We start from the raw sequence: 19,528 nt of genomic DNA, 5'->3' as shown, positions 1-19,528 counted from the left end.
CATGTGTAGTCAAGTTTACATTCCGTGTATTAGTGATATCTTATGATGTTTCTTTTTCTGTGTGATGTAGTTCACGTAGAATCACCGTACCTGCATCCACTCACTATGCCGCTACGGGCCTGATGACACAGATTTCATTGCTGAGTGATATTGCATTGTACGTACGTGCCACAACTTCTTTATCCATTTTTTGCTTTCTGGGATATTTACCTGATACTGTAGACGAGCTTCTTGTGAACACAGCCGTCCCAAATATTGGGGTGGCTGTCTGTTTTTGATTTGAATTTCCGTAAGCTATAGGACCATAAGTGGAAGTGCCATAGGCTGTGTTGCTTTGTTTCTTTCGTGTTTCAGGAAACACCATACACTTCTCCACGGTGGCTGCTGGCAATTTACATCCTGCCAATCAGCATAACAAGGCTCCCTGTTCTCCATATCCTGTCCTACCTTTCTGGATTTTACACTTTTTTCAGATGGCCCTTTTGCCCGGGGGGCAGTGAGACTTCGTTGTGGTGCAGATTTCCTTTACAGGCTTGCTTGGTTGGCCAAAAAGGGCGTATGCGTGTTTTCCTGAATATATTCAGGAAAACACGCATACGCCCTTTTTGGCCAAGTGCATCATTGTCGACGTTCTGCCTCTTTTCCTATGCTTTCAGGGCAATTCCAGTCTACCCCCTGCAATCGTTTTCCTGAAATTCTGCCCGCTTTCAAGTCCCCTTCGCAGGCTTACTTCAATATATTTTTGGAGGATAGCTGTCATTTATAACTCTGCAGGTTTGTGAATTACAGTGCCCCTGAGCTCCTTTCTTCAACTCGCTTTCTTGTGAGCTGGGCACAAAACCGCAGGATTGCTTCAGGCCCTAATCTGTTTCCAGCAGGGCACACTGAGCATTTGTTTAATTCCTCTTCCTGGTGGGAAATGAGCGTTACATTTGCCCGTGCAGACACCTATAGCTAGTCTCTCATTGGTTCTCCCTATTCCTGTTCATCTTGCACAGAAATTGCAAGCTGTGCCAAACAGGAGGTTAAAGGCACTGACTCTCCAAGCAGGGAGAGTGTTAGTAAAGCATCTGGAATGGTGAACCCGAGGACCAGGATACGAAAACTGAGGTGCATTTTAAATCGTTTCCCAATCACACGGTGGACCGTACTGTGGGTTTCCCATGCATGTTTTAGCTGGAGGAAGAATCCCTTGAACCTGAAGAGTTGGGACCCATGGAATAGGTACCATGCAGTATGACTTCAAAGGGTCTGCATTTGCTCACCGAAACTCACCAATGCTATCAGCCTGAAGTGTCCAGCCTTATGTCTCAACCAGCTCTGGGTGTAGATGTGGTCAATCCCGGGTGCATCACATGCCCTGAGTGAATTATTTAAGAATTGCTCTCTATTTCACTGTCTTTGTGTTTTGTTTTCGAAATTTATTTTGATAATGGGATTTATCGGATTTTCACTGATGCGTATCGGCCGCTGTACACACGCTTGATTCTCTTACGGAGACATATATATCCATGGGTTTTAAGATTCTTCCTAGTCAGGTATATTCCTAGGCGTTGAATATGTGGTGTTGAGTCCATTTCGTTGAGCAAGGAGTAGTTCTTGTGTATTACATATTTGGCTTATGGAATGTTATCTGTGCTAATTTCAGTCTCTGGTTTTATGCAGCACCCCAAGGCACCTTTCCCCATAAGCAAGCACTAGTTGGTTTTCTAAATTTGAGACCCTGTTCTGTTTTGTAATTCAGTTCATGTGTAGTCAAGTTTACATTCCGTGTATTAGTGATATCTTATGATGTTTCTTTTTCTGTGTGATGTAGTTCACGTAGAATCACCGTACCTGCATCCACTCACTATGCCGCTACGGGCCTGATGACACAGATTTCATTGCTGAGTGATATTGCATTGTACGTACGTGCCACAACTTCTTTATCCATTTTTTGCTTTCTGGGATATTTACCTGATATTGTAGACGAGCTTCTTGTGAACACAGCCGTCCCAAATATTGGGGTGGCTGTCTGTTTTTGATTTGAATTTCCGTAAGCTATAGGACCATAAGTGGAAGTGCCATAGGCTGTGTTGCTTTGTTTCTTACGTGTTTCAGGAAACACCATACACTTCTCCAGGGTGGCTGCTGGCAATTCACATCCTGCCAATCAGCATAACAAGGCTCCCTGTTCTCCATATCCTGTCCTACCTTTCTGGATTTTACACTTTTTTCAGATGGCCCTTTTGCCCGGGGGGCAGTGAGACTTCGTTGTGGTGCAGATTTCCTTTACAGGCTTGCTTGGTTGGCCAAAAAGGGCGTATGCGTGTTTTCCTGAATATATTCAGGAAAACACGCATACGCCCTTTTTGGCCAAGTGCATCATTGTCGACGTTCTGCCTCTTTTCCTATGCTTTCAGGGCAATTCCAGTCTACCCCCTGCAATCGTTTTCCTGAAATTCTGCCCGCTTTCAAGTCCCCTTCGCAGGCTTACTTCAATATATTTTTGGAGGATAGCTGTCATTTATAACTCTGCAGGTTTGTGAATTACAGTGCCCCTGAGCTCCTTTCTTCAACTCGCTTTCTTGTGAGCTGGGCACAAAACCGCAGGATTGCTTCAGGCCCTAATCTGTTTCCAGCAGGGCACACTGAGCATTTGTTTAATTCCTCTTCCTGGTGGGAAATGAGCGTTACATTTGCCCGTGCAGACACCTATAGCTAGTCTCTCATTGGTTCTCCCTATTCCTGTTCATCTTGCACAGAAATTGCAAGCTGTGCCAAACAGGAGGTTAAAGGCACTGACTCTCCAAGCAGGGAGAGTGTTAGTAAAGCATCTGGAATGGTGAACCCGAGGACCAGGATACGAAAACTGAGGTGCATTTTAAATCGTTTCCCAATCACACGGTGGACCGTACTGTGGGTTTCCCATGCATGTTTTAGCTGGAGGAAGAATCCCTTGAACCTGAAGAGTTGGGACCCATGGAATAGGTACCATGCAGTATGACTTCAAAGGGTCTGCATTTGCTCACCGAAACTCACCAATGCTATCAGCCTGAAGTGTCCAGCCTTATGTCTCAACCAGCTCTGGGTGTCGATGTGGTCAATCCCGGGTGCATCACATGCCCTGAGTGAATTATTTAAGAATTGCTCTCTATTTCACTGTCTTTGTGTTTTGTTTTCGAAATTTATTTTGATAATGGGATTTATCGGATTTTCACTGCTGCGTTTCGGCCGCTGTACACACGCTTGATTCTCTTACGGAGACATATATATCCATGGGTTTTAAGATTCTTCCTAGTCAGGTATATTCCTAGGCGTTGAATATGTGGTGTTGGGTCCATTTCGTTGAGCAAGGAGTAGGTCTTTTTTATTACATATTTGGCTTATGGAAAGTTATCTGTGCTAATTTCAGTCTCTGGTTTTATGCAGCCCCCCAAGGCACCTTTCACCATAAGCAAGCACTAGTCGGTTTTCTAAATTTGAGACCCTGTTCTGTTTTGTAATTCAGTTCATGTGTAGTCAAGTTTACATTCCGTGTATTAGTGATATCTTATGATGTTTCTTTTTCTGTGTGACGTAGTTCACGTAGAATCACCGTACCTGCATCCACTTACTATGCCGCTACGGGCCTGATGACACAGATTTCATTGCTGAGTGATATTGCATTGCACGTACGTGCCACAACTTCTTTATCCATTTTTTGCTTTCTGGGATATTTACCTGATACTGTAGACGAGCTTCTTGTGAACACAGCCGTCCCAAATATTGGGGTGGCTGTCTGTTTTTGATTTTAATTTCCGTAAGCTATAGGACCATAAGTGGAAGTGCCATAGGCTGTGTTGCTTTGTTTCTTACGTGTTTCAGGAAACACCATACACTTCTCCAGCGTGGCTGTTCACAATTTACATCCTGCCAATCAGCATAACAAGGCTCCCTGTTCTCCATATCTTGTCCTACCTTTCTGGATTTTACACTTTTTTCAGATGGCCCTTTTGCCCGGGGGCGCAGTGAGATTTCATTGTAGTGCAGATTTCTCTTACAGGCTTGCTTGGTTGGCCAAAAAGGGCGTATGCGTTTTTTCCAGAATATATTCAGGAAAAAACGCATACGCACTTTTTGGCCAAGTGCATCATTGTTGACGTTGTGACTCTTTTCCTATTCTTTCAGGGCAATTCCAGTCTACCCCCTGCAATCGTTTTCCTGAAATTCTGCCCCGCTTTCAAGTCCCCTTCGCAGGCTTACTTCAATATATTTTTGGAGGATAGCTGTCATTTATAACTCTGCAGGTTTGTGAAGTACAGTGCCCCTGAGCTCCTTTCTTCAACTCGCTTTCTTGTGAGCTGGGCACAAAACCGCAGGATTGCTTCAGGCCCTAATCTGTTTTCAGCAGGGCACGCTGAGCCTTTCTTTAATTCCTCTTCCTGGTGGGCAATGAGCGTTACATTTGCCCGTGCAGATACCTACAGCTAGTCTCTCATTGGTTCTCCCTATTCCTGTTCATCTTGCACAGAAATTGCAAGCTGTGCCAAACAGGAGGTTAAAGGCACTGACTCTCTAAGCGGGGAGAGTGTTAGTAAAGCATCTGGAATGGTGAACCCGAGGACCAGGATACGAAAACTGAGATGCATTTTAAATCGTTTCCCAATCACACGGTGGACCATACTGTGGGGTTCCCATGCATGTTTTACCTGTTGGAAGAATCCCTTGAACCTGGAGAGTTGAGACCCATGGAATGGGTACCATGCAGTATGACTTCAAAGGGTCTGCATTTGCTCACCGAAACTCACCAATGCTATCAGCCTGAAGTGTCCAGCCTTATGTCTCAACCAGCTCTGGGTGTAGATGTGGTCAATCCCGGTTGCATCACATGCCCTGAGGGAATTATTTAAGAATTGCTCTCGATTTCACTGTCTTTGTGTTTTGTTTTCGAAATTTATTTTGATAATGGGATTTATCGGATTTTCACTGCTGCATTTCCACCGCTGTACACACGCTTGATTCTCTTACGGAGACATATATATCCAAGGGTGTTAAGATTATTCCTAGTCAGGTATATTCCTAGGCGTTGAATATGTGGTGTTGGGTCCATTTCGTTGAGCAAGGAGTAGGTCTTGTCTATTACATATTTGGCTTATGGAATGTTATCTGTGCTAATTTCAGTCTCTGGTTTTATGCAGCACCCCAACGCACCTTTCCCCATAAGCAAGCACTAGTTGGTTTTCTAAATTTGAGACCCTGTTCTTTTTTGTAATTCAGTTCATGTGTAGTCAAGTTTACATTCCGTGTATTAGTGATATCTTATGATGTTTCTTTTTCTGTGTGACGTAGTTCACGTAGAATCACCGTACCTGCATCCACTTACTATGCCGCTACGGGCCTGATGACACAGATTTCATTGCTGAGTGATATTGCATTGCACGTACGTGCCACAACTTCTTTATCCATTTTTTGCTTTCTGGGATATTTACCTGATACTGTAGACGAGCTTCTTGTGAACACAGCCGTCCCAAATATTGGGGTGGCTGTCTGTTTTTGATTTTAATTTCCGTAAGCTATAGGACCATAAGTGGAAGTGCCATAGGCTGTGTTGCTTTGTTTCTTACGTGTTTCAGGAAACACCATACACTTCTCCAGGGTGGCTGCTGGCAATTTACATCCTGCCAATCAGCATAACAAGGCTCCCTGTTCTCCATATCCTGTCCTACCTTTCTGGATTTTACACTTTTTTCAGATGGCCCTTTTGCCCGTGGGGCAGTGAGACTTCATTGTAGTGCAGATTTCCTTTACAGGCTTGCTTGGTTGGCCAAAAAGGGCGTATGCGTTTTTTCCTGAATATATTCAGGAAAAAATGCATACGCCCTTTTTGGCCAAGTGCATCATTGTCGACGTTGTGCCTCTTTTCCTATGCTTTCAGGGCAATTCCAGTCTACCCCCTGCAATCGTTTTCCTGAAATTCTGCCCCGCTTTCAAGTCCCCTTCGCAGGCTTACTTCAATATATTTTTGGAGGATAGCTGTCATTTATAACTCTGCAGGTTTGTGTAGTACAGTGCCCCTGAGCTCCTTTCTTCAACTCGCTTTCTTGTGAGCTGGGCACAAAACCGCAGGATTGCTTCAGGCCCTAATCTGTTTCCAGCAGGGCACACTGAGCCTTTGTTTAATTCCTCTTCCTGGTGGGCAATGAGCGTTACATTTGCCCGTGCAGACACCTAAAGCTAGTCTCTCATTGGTTCTCCCTATTCCTGTTCATCTTGCAGAGAAATTGCAAGCTGTGCCAAAGAGGAGGTTAAAGGCACTGACTCTCTAAGCGGGGAATGTGTTACTAAAGCATCTGGAATGGTGAACCCGAGGACCAGGATACGAAAACTGAGATGCATTTTAAATCGTTTCCCAATCACACGGTGGACGATACTCTGGGTTTCCCATGCATGTTTAGCTGGAGGAAGAATCCCTTGAACCTGGAGAGTTTGGACCCATGGAATGGGTACCATGCAGTATGACTTCAAAGGGTCTGCATTTGCTCACCGACACTCACCAATGCTATCAGCCTGAAGTGTCCAGCCTTATGTCTCAACCAGCTCTGGGTGTAGATGTGGTCAATCCCGGTTGCATCACATGCCCTGAGTGAATTATTTAAGAATTGCTCTCTATTTCACTGTCTTTGTGTTTTGTTTGCGAAATTTATTTTGATAATGGGATTTATCGGATTTTCACTGCTGCGTTTCGGCCGCTGTACACACGCTTGATTCTCTTATGGAGACATATATATCCATGGGTTTTAAGATTCTTCCTAGTCAGGTATATTCCTAGGCGTTGAATACGTGGTTTTGGGTCCATTTCGTTGAGCAAGGAGTAGGTCTTGTCTATTACATATTTGGCTCATGGAAAGTTATCTGTGCTAATTTCAGTCTCTGGTTTTATGCAGCACCCCAACGCACCTTTCCCCATAAGCAAACACTAGTTGGTTTTCTAAATTTGAGACCCTGTTCTGTTTTGTAATTCAGTTCATGTGTAGTCAAGTTTACATTCCGTGTATTAGTGATATCTTATGATGTTTCTTTTTCTGTGTGACGTAGTTCACGTAGAATCACCGTACCTGCATCCACTCACTATGCCGCTACGGGCCTGATGACACAAATTTCTTTGCTGAGTGATATTGCATTGTATGTACGTGCCAAAACTTCTTTATCCAATTTTTGCTTTCTGGGATATTTACCTGATACTGTAGACGAGCTTCTTGTGAACACAGCCGTCCCAAACTTTGGGGTGGCTCTCTGTTTTTGATTTTAATTTCCCTAAGGAATAGGACCATAAGGGCAATTGCCATAGGCTGTGTTGCATTATTTCTTACATGTTTCAGGAAACACCATACACTTCTCCAGGGTGGCTGCTGGCAATTTACATCCTGCCAATCAGCATAACAAGGCTCCCTGTTCTCCATATCCTGTCCTACCTTTCTGGATTTTACACTTTTTTCAGATGGCCCTTTTGCCCGGGGGGCAGTGAGACTTCATTGTAGTGCAGATTTCCTTTACAGGCTTGCTTGGTTGGCCAAAAAGGGCGTATGCGTTTTTTCCTGAATATATTCAGGAAAAAACGCATACGCCCTTTTTGGCCAAGTGCATCATTGTCGACGTTCTGCCTCTTTTCCTATGCTTTCAGGGCAATTCCAGTCTACCCCCTGCAATCGTTTTCCTGAAATTCTGCCCCGCTTTCAAGTCCCCTTCGCAGGCTTACTTCAATATATTTTTGGAGGATAACAGTCATTTATAACTGCAGGTTTGTGAACTACAGTGCCCCTGAGCTCCTTTCTTCAACTCCCTTTCTTGTGAGCTGGGCACAAAACCGCAGGATTGCTTCAGGCCCTAATCTGTTTCCAGCAGGGCACACTGAGCCTTTGTTTAATTCCTCTTCCTGTTGGGCAATAAGCGTTATATTTGCCCGTGCAGACACCTACAGCTAGTCTCTCATTGGTTCTCCCTATTCCTGCTCATCTAGCACAGAAATGGCAAGCTGTGCCAAACAGGAGGTTAAAGGCACTGACTCTCCAAGCGGGGAGAGAGTTAGTAAAGCATCTGGAATCGTGAACCCGAGGACAAGGATACGAAAACTGAGATGCATTTTAAATCGTTTCCCAATCACACGGTGGACGATACTCTGGGTTTCCCATGCATGTTTTAACTGGAGGAAGAATGCCTTGAACCTGGAGAGTTGGGACCCATGGAATGGGTACCATGCAGTATGACTTCAAAGGGTCTGCATTTGCTCACCGAAACTCACCAGTGCTATCAGCCAGAAGTGTCCAGCCTTATGTCTCAACCAGCTCTGGGTGTAGATGTGGTCAATCCCGGTTGCATCACATGCCCTGAGTGAATTATTTAAGAATTGCTCTCTATTTCACTGTCTTTGTGTTTTGTTTTCGAAATTTATTTTGATAATGGGATTTATCGGATTTTCACTGCTGCGTTTCGGCCACTGTACACACGCTTGATTCTCTTACGGAGACATATATATCCATGGGTTTTAAGATTCTTCCTAGTCAGGTATATTCCTAGGCGTTGAATATGTGGTGTTGGGTCCATTTCGTTGAGCAAGGAGTAGGTCTTGTCTATTACATATTTGGCTTATGGAACGTTATCTGTGCTAATTTCAGTCTCTGGTTTTATGCAGCACCCCAAGGCACCTTTCCCCATAAGCAAGCACAAGTTGGTTTTCTAAATTTGAGACCCTGTTCTGTTTTGTAATTCAGTTCATGTGTAGTCAAGTTTACATTCCGTGTATTAGTGATATCTTATGATGTTTCTTTTTCTTTGTGACGTAGTTCATGTAGAATCACCGTACCTGCATCCACTCACTATGCCGCTACGGGCCTGATGACAAAGATTTCATTGCTGAGTGATATTGCATTGTACGTACGTGCCACAACTTCTTTATCCATTTTTTGCTTTCTGGGATATTTACCTGATACTGTAGACGAGCTTCTTGTGAACACAGCCATCCCAAATATTGGGGTGGTTTGTCTGTTTTTGATTTTAATTTCCGTAAGCTATAGGACCATAAGTGGAAGTTCCATAGGCTGTGTTGCTTTGTTTCTTACGTGTTTCAGGAAACACCATACACTTCTCCAGGGTGGCTGCTGGCAATTTACATCCTGCCAATCAGCATAACAAGGCTCCCTGTTCTCCATATCCTGTCCTAACTTTCTGGATTTTATACTTTTTTCAGATGGCCCTTTTGCCCGGGGGGGCAGTGAGATTTCATTTTAGTGCAGATTTCCTTTACAGGCTTGCTTGGTTGGCCAAAAAGGGCGTATGCGTTTTTTCCTAAATATATTCAGGAAAAAACGCATACGACCTTTTTGGCCAAGTGCATCATTGTCGACGTTGTGCCTCTTTTCCTATGCTTTCAGGGCAATTCCAATCTACCCCCTGCAATCGTTTTCCTGAAATTCAGCCCCGCTTTCAAGTCCCCTTCGCAGGCTTACTTCAATATATTTTTGGAGGATAGCTGTCATTTATAACACTGCAGGTTTGTGAAGTACAGTGCCCCTGAGCTCCTTTCTTCAACTCGCTTTCTTGTGAGCTGGGCACAAAACCGCAGGATTGCTTCAGGCCCTAATCTGTTTCCAGCAGGGCACACTGAGTCTTTGTTTAATTCCTCTTCCTGGTGGGCAATGAGCGTTACATTTGCCCGTGCAGACACCTACAGCTAGTGTCTCATTGGTTCTCCCTATTCCTGTTCATCTTGCACAGAAATGGCAAGCTGTGCCAAACAGGAGGTTAAAGGCACTGACTCTCCAAGCGGGGAGAGTGTTAGTAAAGCATCTGGAATGGTGAACCCGAGGACCAGGATACGAAAACTGAGATGCATTTTAAATCGTTTCCCAATCACACGGTGGACGATACTCTGGGTTTCCCATGCATGTTTTAGCTGGAGGAAGAATGCCTTGAACCTGGAGAGTTGGGACCCATGGATTGGGTACCATGCAGTATGACTTCAAAGGGTCTGCATTTGCTCACCGAAACTCACCAATGCTATCAGCCTGAAGTGTCCAGCCTTATGTCTCAACCAGCTCTGGGTGTAGATGTGGTCAATCCCGGTTGCATCACATGCCCTGAGTGAATTATTTAAGAATTGCTCTCTATTTCACTGTCTTTGTGTTTTGTTTTCGAAATTTATTTTGATAATGGGATTTATCGGATTTTCACTGCTGCGTTTATGCCGTTGTACACACGCTTGATTCTCTTACGGAGACATATAAATCCATGGGTTTTAAGATTCTTCCTAGTCAGGTATATTCCTAGGCGTTGAATATGTGGTGTTGAGTCCATTTCGTTGAGCAAGGAGTAGGTCTTGTCTATTACATATTTGGCTTATGGAATGTTATCTGTGCTAATTTCAGTCTCTGGTTTTATGCAGCACCCCAACGCACCTTTCCCCATAAGCAAGCACTAGTTGGTTTTCTAAATTTGAGACCCTGTTCTGTTTTGTAATTCAGTTCATGTGCAGTCAAGTTTACATTCCGTGTATTAGTGATATCTTATGATGTTTCTTTTTCTGTGTGACGTAGTTCACGTAGAATCACCGTACCTGCATCCACTTACTATGCCGCTACGGGCCTGATGACACAGATTTCATTGCTGAGTGATATTGCATTGCACGTACGTGCCACAACTTCTTTATCCACTTTTTGCTTTCTGGGATATTTACCTGATAGTGTAGACGAGCTTCTTGTGAACACAGCCGTCCCAAATATTGGGGTGGCTGTCTGTTTTTGATTTTAATTTCCGTAAGCTATAGGACCATAAGTGGAAGTGCCATAGGCTGTGTTGGTTTGTTTCTTACGTGTTTCAGGAAACACCATACACTTCTCCAGGGTGGCTGCTGGCAATTTACATCCTGCCAATCAGCATAACAAGGCTCCCTGTTCTCCATATCCTGTCCTACCTTTCTGGATTTTACACTTTTTTCAGATTGCCCTTTTGCCCGTGGGGGCAGTGAGATTTCATTGTAGTGCAGATTTCCTTTACAGGCTTGCTTGGTTGGCCAAAAAGGGCGTATGCGTTTTTTCCTGAATATATTCAGGAAATATATTCAGGAAAAAACTCATACGCCCTTTTTGGCCAAGTGCATCATTGTCGACGTTCTGCCTCTTTTCCTATGCTTTCAGGGCAAATCCAGTCTACCCCCTGCAATCGTTTTCCTGAAATTCAGCCCCGCTTTCAAGTCCCCGTCGCAAGCTTACTTCAATATATTTTTGGAGGATAGCTGTCATTTATAACTCTGCAGGTTTGTGAAGTACAGTGCCCCTGAGCTCCTTTCTTCAACTCGCTTTCTTGTGAGCTGCGCACAAAACCGCAGGATTGCTTCAGGCCCTAATCTGTTTCCAGCAGGGCACACTGAGCCTTTGTTTAATTCCTCTTCCTGGTGGGCAATAAGCGTTACATTTGCCCGTGCAGACACCTACAGCTAGTCTCTCATTGGTTCTCCCTATTCCTGCTCATCTAGCACAGAAATGGCAAGCTGTGCCAAACAGGAGGTTAAAGGCACTGACTCTCCAAGCGGGGCGAGAGTTAGTAAAGCTTCTGGAATCGTGAACCCGAGGACCAGGATACGAAAACTGAGATGCATTTTAAATCGTTTCCCAATCACACGGTGGACGATACTCTGGGTTTCCCATGCATGTTTCAGCTGGAGGAAGAATGCCTTGAACATGGAGAGTTGGGAACCATGGAATGGGTACCATGCAGTATGACTTCAAAGGGTCTGCATTTGCTCACCGAAACTCACCAGTGCTATCAGCCAGAAGTGTCCAGCCTTATGTCTCAACCAGCTCTGGGTGTAGATGTGGTCAATCCCGGTTGCATCACATGCCCTGAGTGAATTATTTAAGAATTGCTCTCTATTTCACTGTCTTTGTGTTTTGTTTTCGAAATTTATTTTGATAATGGGATTTATCGGATTTTCACTGCTGCGTTTCGGCCACTGTACACACGCTTGATTCTCTTACGGAGACATATATATCCATGGGTTTTAAGATTCTTCCTAGTCAGGTATATTCCTAGGCGTTGAATATGTGGTGTTGAGTCCATTTCGTTGAGCAAGGAGTAGGTCTTGTCTATTACATATTTGGCTTATGGAAAGTTATCTGTGCTAATTTCAGTCTCTGGTTTTATGCAGCACCCCAAGGCACCTTTCCCCATAAGCAAGCACTAGTTGGTTTTCTAAATTTGAGACCCTGTTCTGTTTTGTAATTCAGTTCATGTGTAGTCAAGTTTACATTCCGTGTATTAGTGATATCTTATGATGTTTCTTTTTCTTTGTGACGTAGTTCATGTAGAATCACCGTACCTGCATCCACTCACTATGCCGCTACGGGCCTGATGACAAAGATTTCATTGCTGAGTGATATTGCATTGTACGTACGTGCCACAACTTCTTTATCCATTTTTTGCTTTCTGGGATATTTACCTGATACTGTAGACGAGCTTCTTGTGAACACAGCCGTCCCAAATATTGGGGTGGTTTGTCTGTTTTTGATTTTAATTTCCGTAAGCTATAGGACCATAAGTGGAAGTTCCATAGGCTGTGTTGCTTTGTTTCTTACGTGTTTCAGGAAACACCATACACTTCTCCAGGGTGGCTGCTGGCAATTTACATCCTGCCAATCAGCATAACAAGGCTCCCTGTTCTCCATATCCTGTCCTAACTTTCTGGATTTTATACTTTTTTCAGATGGCCCTTTTGCCCGGGGGGGCAGTGAGATTTCATTTTAGTGCAGATTTCCTTTAGAGGCTTGCTTGGTTGGCCAAAAAGGGCGTATGCGTTTTTTCCTAAATATATTCAGGAAAAAACGCATACGACCTTTTTGGCCAAGTGCATCATTGTCGACGTTCTGCCTCTTTTCCTATGCTTTCAGGGAAATTCCAGTCTACCCCCTGCAATCGTTTTCCTGAAATTCAGCCCCGCTTTCAAGTCCCCTTCGCAGGCTTACTTCAATATATTTTTGGAGGATAGCTGTCATTTATAACACTGCAGGTTTGTTAAATACAGTGCCCCTGAGCTCCTTTCTTCAACTCGCTTTCTTGTGAGCTGGGCACAAAACCGCAGGATTGCTTCAGGCCCTAATCTGTTTCCAGCAGGGCACACTGAGCCTTTGTTTAATTCCTCTTCCTGGTGGGCAATGAGCGTTACATTTGCCCGTGCAGACACCTACAGCTAGTCTCTCATTGGTTCTCCCTATTCCTGTTCATCTTGCACAGAAATGGCAAGCTGTGCCAAACAGGAGGTTAAAGGCACTGACTCTCCAAGCGGGGAGAGTGTTAGTAAAGCATCTGGAATGGTGAACCCGAGGACCAGGATACGAAAACTGAGATGCATTTTAAATCGTTTCCCAATCACACGGTGGACGATACTCTGCGTTTCCCATGCATGTTTTAGCTGGAGGAAGAATGCCTTGAACCTGGAGAGTTGGGACCCATGGATTGGGTACCATGCAGTATGACTTCAAAGGGTCTGCATTTGCTCACCGAAACTCACCAATGCTATCAGCCTGAAGTGTCCAGCCTTATGTCTCAACCAGCTCTGGGTGTAGATGTGGTCAATCCCGGTTGCATCACATGCCCTGAGTGAATTATTTAAGAATTGCTCTCTATTTCACTGTCTTTGTGTTTTGTTTTCGAAATTTATTTTGATAATGGGATTTATCGGATTTTCACTGCTGCGTTTATGCCGCTGTACACACGCTTGATTCTCTTACGGAGACATATAAATCCATGGGTTTTAAGATTCTTCCTAGTCAGGTATATTCCTAGGCGTTGAATATGTGGTGTTGAGTCCATTTCGTTGAGCAAGGAGTAGGTCTTGTCTATTACATATTTGGCTTATGGAATGTTATCTGTGCTAATTTCAGTCTCTGGTTTTATGCAGCACCCCAAGGCACCTTTCCCCATAAGCAAGCACTAGTTGGTTTTCTAAATTTGTGACCCTGTTCTGTTTTGTAATTCAGTTCATGTGTAGTCAAGTTTACATTCCGTGTATTAGTGATATCTTATGATGTTTCTTTTTCTGTGTGACGTAGTTCACGTAGAATCACCGTACCTGCATCCACTCACTATGCCGCTACGTGCCTGATGATACAGATTTCATTGCTGAGTGATATTGCATTGCACGTACGTGCCACAACTTCTTTATCCATTTTTTGCTTTCTGGGATATTTACCTGGTACTGTAGACGAGCTTCTTGGGAACACAGCCGTCCCAAATATTGGGGTGGCTGTCTGTTTTTGATTTTAATTTCCGTAAGCTATAGGACCATAAGTGGAAGTGCCATAGGCTGTCTTGCTTTGTTTCTTACGTGTTTCAGGAAACACCATACACTTCTCCAGGGTGGCTGCTGGCAATTTACATCCTGCCAATCAGCATAACAAGGCTCCCTGTTCTCCATATCCTGTCCTACCTTTCTGGATTTTACACTTTTTTCAGATGGCCCTTTTGCCCGGGGGGGCAGTGAGATTTCATTGTAGTGCAGATTTCCTTTACAGGCTTGCTTGGTTGGCCAAATATATTCAGGAAAAAACGCATACGCCCTTTTTGGCCAAGTGCATCATTTTCGACGTTGTGCCTCTTTTCCTATGCTTTCAGGGCAATTCCAGTCTACCCCCTGCAATCGTTTTCCTGAAATTCAGCCCCGCTTTCAACTCCCCTTCGCAGGCTTACTTCAATATATTTTTGGAGGATAGCTGTCATTTATAACTCTGCAGGTTTGTGAAGTACAGTGCCCCTGAGCTCCTTTCTTCAACTCGCTTTCTTGTGAGCTGGGCACAAACCCGCAGGATTGCTTCAGGCCCTAATCTGTTTCCAGCAGGGCACACTGAGCCTTTGTTTAATTCCTCCTCCTGGTGGGCAATGAGCGTTACATTTGCCCGTGCAGACACCTACAGCTAGTCTCTCATTGGTTCTCCCTATTCCTGTTCATCTTGCACAAAAATGGCAAGCTGTGCCAAACAGGAGGTTAAAGGCACTGACTCTCCAAGCGGGGAGAGTGTTAATAAAGCATCTGGAATGGTGAACCCGAGGACCAGGATACGAAAACTGAGATGCATTTTAAATCGTTTCCCAATCACACGGTGGACGATACTCTGGGTTTCCCATGCATGTTTTAGCTGGAGGAAGAATGCCTTGAACCTGGAGAGTTGGGACCCATGGAATGGGTACCATGCAGTATGACTTCAAAGGGTCTGCATTTGCTCACCGAAACTCACCAGTGCTATCAGCCTGAAGTGTCCAGCCTTATGTCTCAACCAGCTCTGGGTGTAGATGTGGTCAATCCCGGTTGCATCACATGCCCTGAGTGAATTATTTAAGAATTGCTCTCTATTTCACTGTCTTTGTGTTTTGTTTTCGAAATGTATTTTGATAATGGGATTTATCGGATTTTCACTGCTGCGTTTCGGCCGCTGTACACACGCTTGATTCTCTTACGGAGACATATATATCCATGGGTTTTAAGATTCTTCCTAGTCAGGTATATTCCTAGGCATTGAATATGTGGTGTTGGGTCCATTTCGTTGAGCAAGGAGTAGGTCTTGTCTATTACATATTTGGCTTATGGAAAGTTATCTGTGCTAATTTCAGTCTCTGGTTTTATGCAGCACCCCAAGGCTCCTTTCCCCATAAGCAAGCACTAGTTGATTTTCTAAATTTGAGACCCTGTTCTGTTTTGTAATTCAGTTCATGTGTAGTCAAGTTTACATTCCGTGTATTAGTGATATCTTATGATGTTTCTTTTTCTGTGTGACGTAGTTCACGTAGAATCACCGTACCTGCATCCACTCACTATGCCGCTACGGGCCTGATGACACAGATTTCATTGCTGAGTGATATTGCATTGTACGTACGTGCCACAACTTCTTTATCCATTTTTTGCTTTCTGGGATATTTACCTGATACTGTAGGCGAGCTTCTTGTGAACACAGCCGTCCCAAATATTGGGGTGGCTGTCTGTTTTTGATTTTAATTTCCGTAAGCTATAGGACCATAAGTGGAAGTGCCATAGGCTGTGTTGCTTTGTTTCTTACGTGTTTCAGGAAACACCATACACTTCTCCAGGGTGGCTGCTGGCAATTTACATCCTGCCAATCAGCATAACAAGGCTCCCTGTTCTCCATATCCTGTCCTACATTTCTGGATTTTACACTTTTTTCAGATGACCCTTTTGCCCGGTGGGGGGGGGGGAGTGAGACTTCATTGTAGTGCAGATTTCCTTTACAGGCTTGCTTGGTTGGCCAAAAAGGGCGTATGCGTTTTTTCCTGAATATATTCAGGAAAAAACGCATACGCCCTTTTTGGCCAAGTGCATCATTGTCTACGTTCTGCCTCTTTTCCTATGCTTTCAGGGCAATTCCAGTCTACCCCCTGCAATCGTTTTCCTGAAATTCTGCCCCGCTTTCAAGTCCCCTTCGCAGTCTTACTTCAATATAGTTTTGGAGGATAGCTGTCATTTATAACTCTGCAGGTTTGTGAATTACAGTGCCCCTGAGCTCCTTTCTTCAACTCGCTTTCTTGTGAGCTGGGCACAAAACCGCAGGATTGCTTCAGGCCCTAATCTGTTTCCAGCAGGGCACACTGAGCCTTTGGTTAATTCCTCTTCCTGGTGGGAAATGAGCGTTACATTTGCCCGTGCAGACACCTATAGCTAGTCTCTCATTGTTTCTCCCTATTCCTGTTCATCTTGCACAGAAATTGCAAGCTGTGCCAAACAGGAGGTTAAAGGCACTGACTCTCCAAGCAGGGAGAGTGTTAGTAAAGCATCTGGAATGGTGAAACCGAGGACCAGGATACGAAAACTGAGATGCATTTTAAATCGTTTCCCAATCACACGGTGGACCATACTGTGGGTTTCCCATGCATGTTTTAGCTGGAGGAAGAATCCCTTGAACCTGAAGAGTTGGGACCCATGGAATAGGTACCATGCAGTATGACTTCAAAGGATCTGCATTTGCTCACCGAAACTCACAAATGCTATCAGCCTGTAGTGTCCAGCCTTATGTCTCAACCAGCTCTGGGTGTAGATGTGGTCAATCCCGGTTGCATCACATGCCCTGAGTGAATTATTTAAGAATCGCTCTCTATTTCACTGTCTTTGTGTTTTGTTTTCGAAATTTATTTTGATAATGGGATTTATCGGATTTTCACTGCTGCGTATCGGCCGCTGTACACACGCTTGATTCTCTTACAGAGACATATATAACCATGGGTTTTAAGATTCTTCCTAGTCAGGTATATTCCTAGGCGTTGAATATGTGGTGTTGAGTCCATTTCGTTGAGCAAGGAGTAGGTCTTGTCTATTACATATTTGTCTTATGGAATGTTATCGGTACTAATTTCAGTCTCTGGTTTTATGCAGCACCCCAAGGCACCTTTCCCCATAAGCAAGCACTAGTTGGTTTTCTAAATTTGAGACCCTGTTCTGTTTTGTAATTCAGTTCATATGTAGTCAAGTTTACATTCCGTGTATTAGTGATATCTTATGATGTTTCTTTTTCTGTGTGACGTAGTTCACGTAGAATCACCGTACCTGCATCCACTCACTATGCCGCTACGTGCCTGATGATACAGATTTCATTGCTGAGTGATATTGCATTGCACGTACGTGCCACAACTTCTTTATCCATTTTTTGCTTTCTGGGATATTTACCTGGTACTGTAGACGAGCTTCTTGGGAACACAGCCGTCCCAAATATTGGGGTGGCTGTCTGTTTTTGATTTTAATTTCCGTAAGCTATAGGACCATAAGTGGAAGTGCCATAGGCTGTCTTGCTTTGTTTCTTACGTGTTTCAGGAAACACCATACACTTCTCCAGGGTGGCTGCTGGCAATTTACATCCTGCCAATCAGCATAACAAGGCTCCCTGTTCTCCATATCCTGTCCTACCTTTCTGGATTTTACACTTTTTTCAGATGGCCCTTTTGCCCGGGGGGGCAGTGAGATTTCATTGTAGTGCAGATTTCCTTTACAGGCTTGCTTGGTTGGCCAAATATATTCAGGAAAAAACGCATACGCCCTTTTTGGCCAAGTGCATCATTTTCGACGTTGTGCCTCTTTTCCTATGCTTTCAGGGCAATTCCAGTCTACCCCCTGCAATCGTTTTCCTGAAATTCAGCCCCGCTTTCAACTCCCCTTCGCAGGCTTACTTCAATATATTTTTGGAGGATAGCTGTCATTTATAACTCTGCAGGTTTGTGAAGTACAGTGCCCCTGAGCTCCTTTCTTCAACTCGCTTTCTTGTGAGCTGGGCACAAACCCGCAGGATTGCTTCAGGCCCTAATCTGTTTCCAGCAGGGCACACTGAGCCTTTGTTTAATTCCTCCTCCTGGTGGGCAATGAGCGTTACATTTGCCCGTGCAGACACCTACAGCTAGTCTCTCATTGGTTCTCCCTATTCCTGTTCATCTTGCACAAAAATGGCAAGCTGTGCCAAACAGGAGGTTAAAGGCACTGACTCTCCAAGCGGGGAGAGTGTTAATAAAGCATCTGGAATGGTGAACCCGAGGACCAGGATACGAAAACTGAGATGCATTTTAAATCGTTTCCCAATCACACGGTGGACGATACTCTGGGTTTCCCATGCATGTTTTAGCTGGAGGAAGAATGCCTTGAACCTGGAGAGTTGGGACCCATGGAATGGGTACCATGCAGTATGACTTCAAAGGGTCTGCATTTGCTCACCGAAACTCACCAGTGCTATCAGCCTGAAGTGTCCAGCCTTATGTCTCAACCAGCTCTGGGTGTAGATGTGGTCAATCCCGGTTGCATCACATGCCCTGAGTGAATTATTTAAGAATTGCTCTCTATTTCACTGTCTTTGTGTTTTGTTTTCGAAATGTATTTTGATAATGGGATTTATCGGATTTTCACTGCTGCGTTTCGGCCGCTGTACACACGCTTGATTCTCTTACGGAGACATATATATCCATGGGTTTTAAGATTCTTCCTAGTCAGGTATATTCCTAGGCATTGAATATGTGGTGTTGGGTCCATTTCGTTGAGCAAGGAGTAGGTCTTGTCTATTACATATTTGGCTTATGGAAAGTTATCTGTGCTAATTTCAGTCTCTGGTTTTATGCAGCACCCCAAGGCTCCTTTCCCCATAAGCAAGCACTAGTTGATTTTCTAAATTTGAGACCCTGTTCTGTTTTGTAATTCAGTTCATGTGTAGTCAAGTTTACATTCCGTGTATTAGTGATATCTTATGATGTTTCTTTTTCTGTGTGACGTAGTTCACGTAGAATCACCGTACCTGCATCCACTCACTATGCCGCTACGGGCCTGATGACACAGATTTCATTGCTGAGTGATATTGCATTGTACGTACGTGCCACAACTTCTTTATCCATTTTTTGCTTTCTGGGATATTTACCTGATACTGTAGGCGAGCTTCTTGTGAACACAGCCGTCCCAAATATTGGGGTGGCTGTCTGTTTTTGATTTTAATTTCCGTAAGCTATAGGACCATAAGTGGAAGTGCCATAGGCTGTGTTGCTTTGT

Source organism: Phocoena phocoena, chromosome 3 (genome assembly GCF_963924675.1).
Source record: "Phocoena phocoena chromosome 3, mPhoPho1.1, whole genome shotgun sequence".
NCBI lineage: Eukaryota > Metazoa > Chordata > Mammalia > Artiodactyla > Phocoenidae > Phocoena > Phocoena phocoena.
This window is presented reverse-complemented; position numbering follows the sequence as displayed.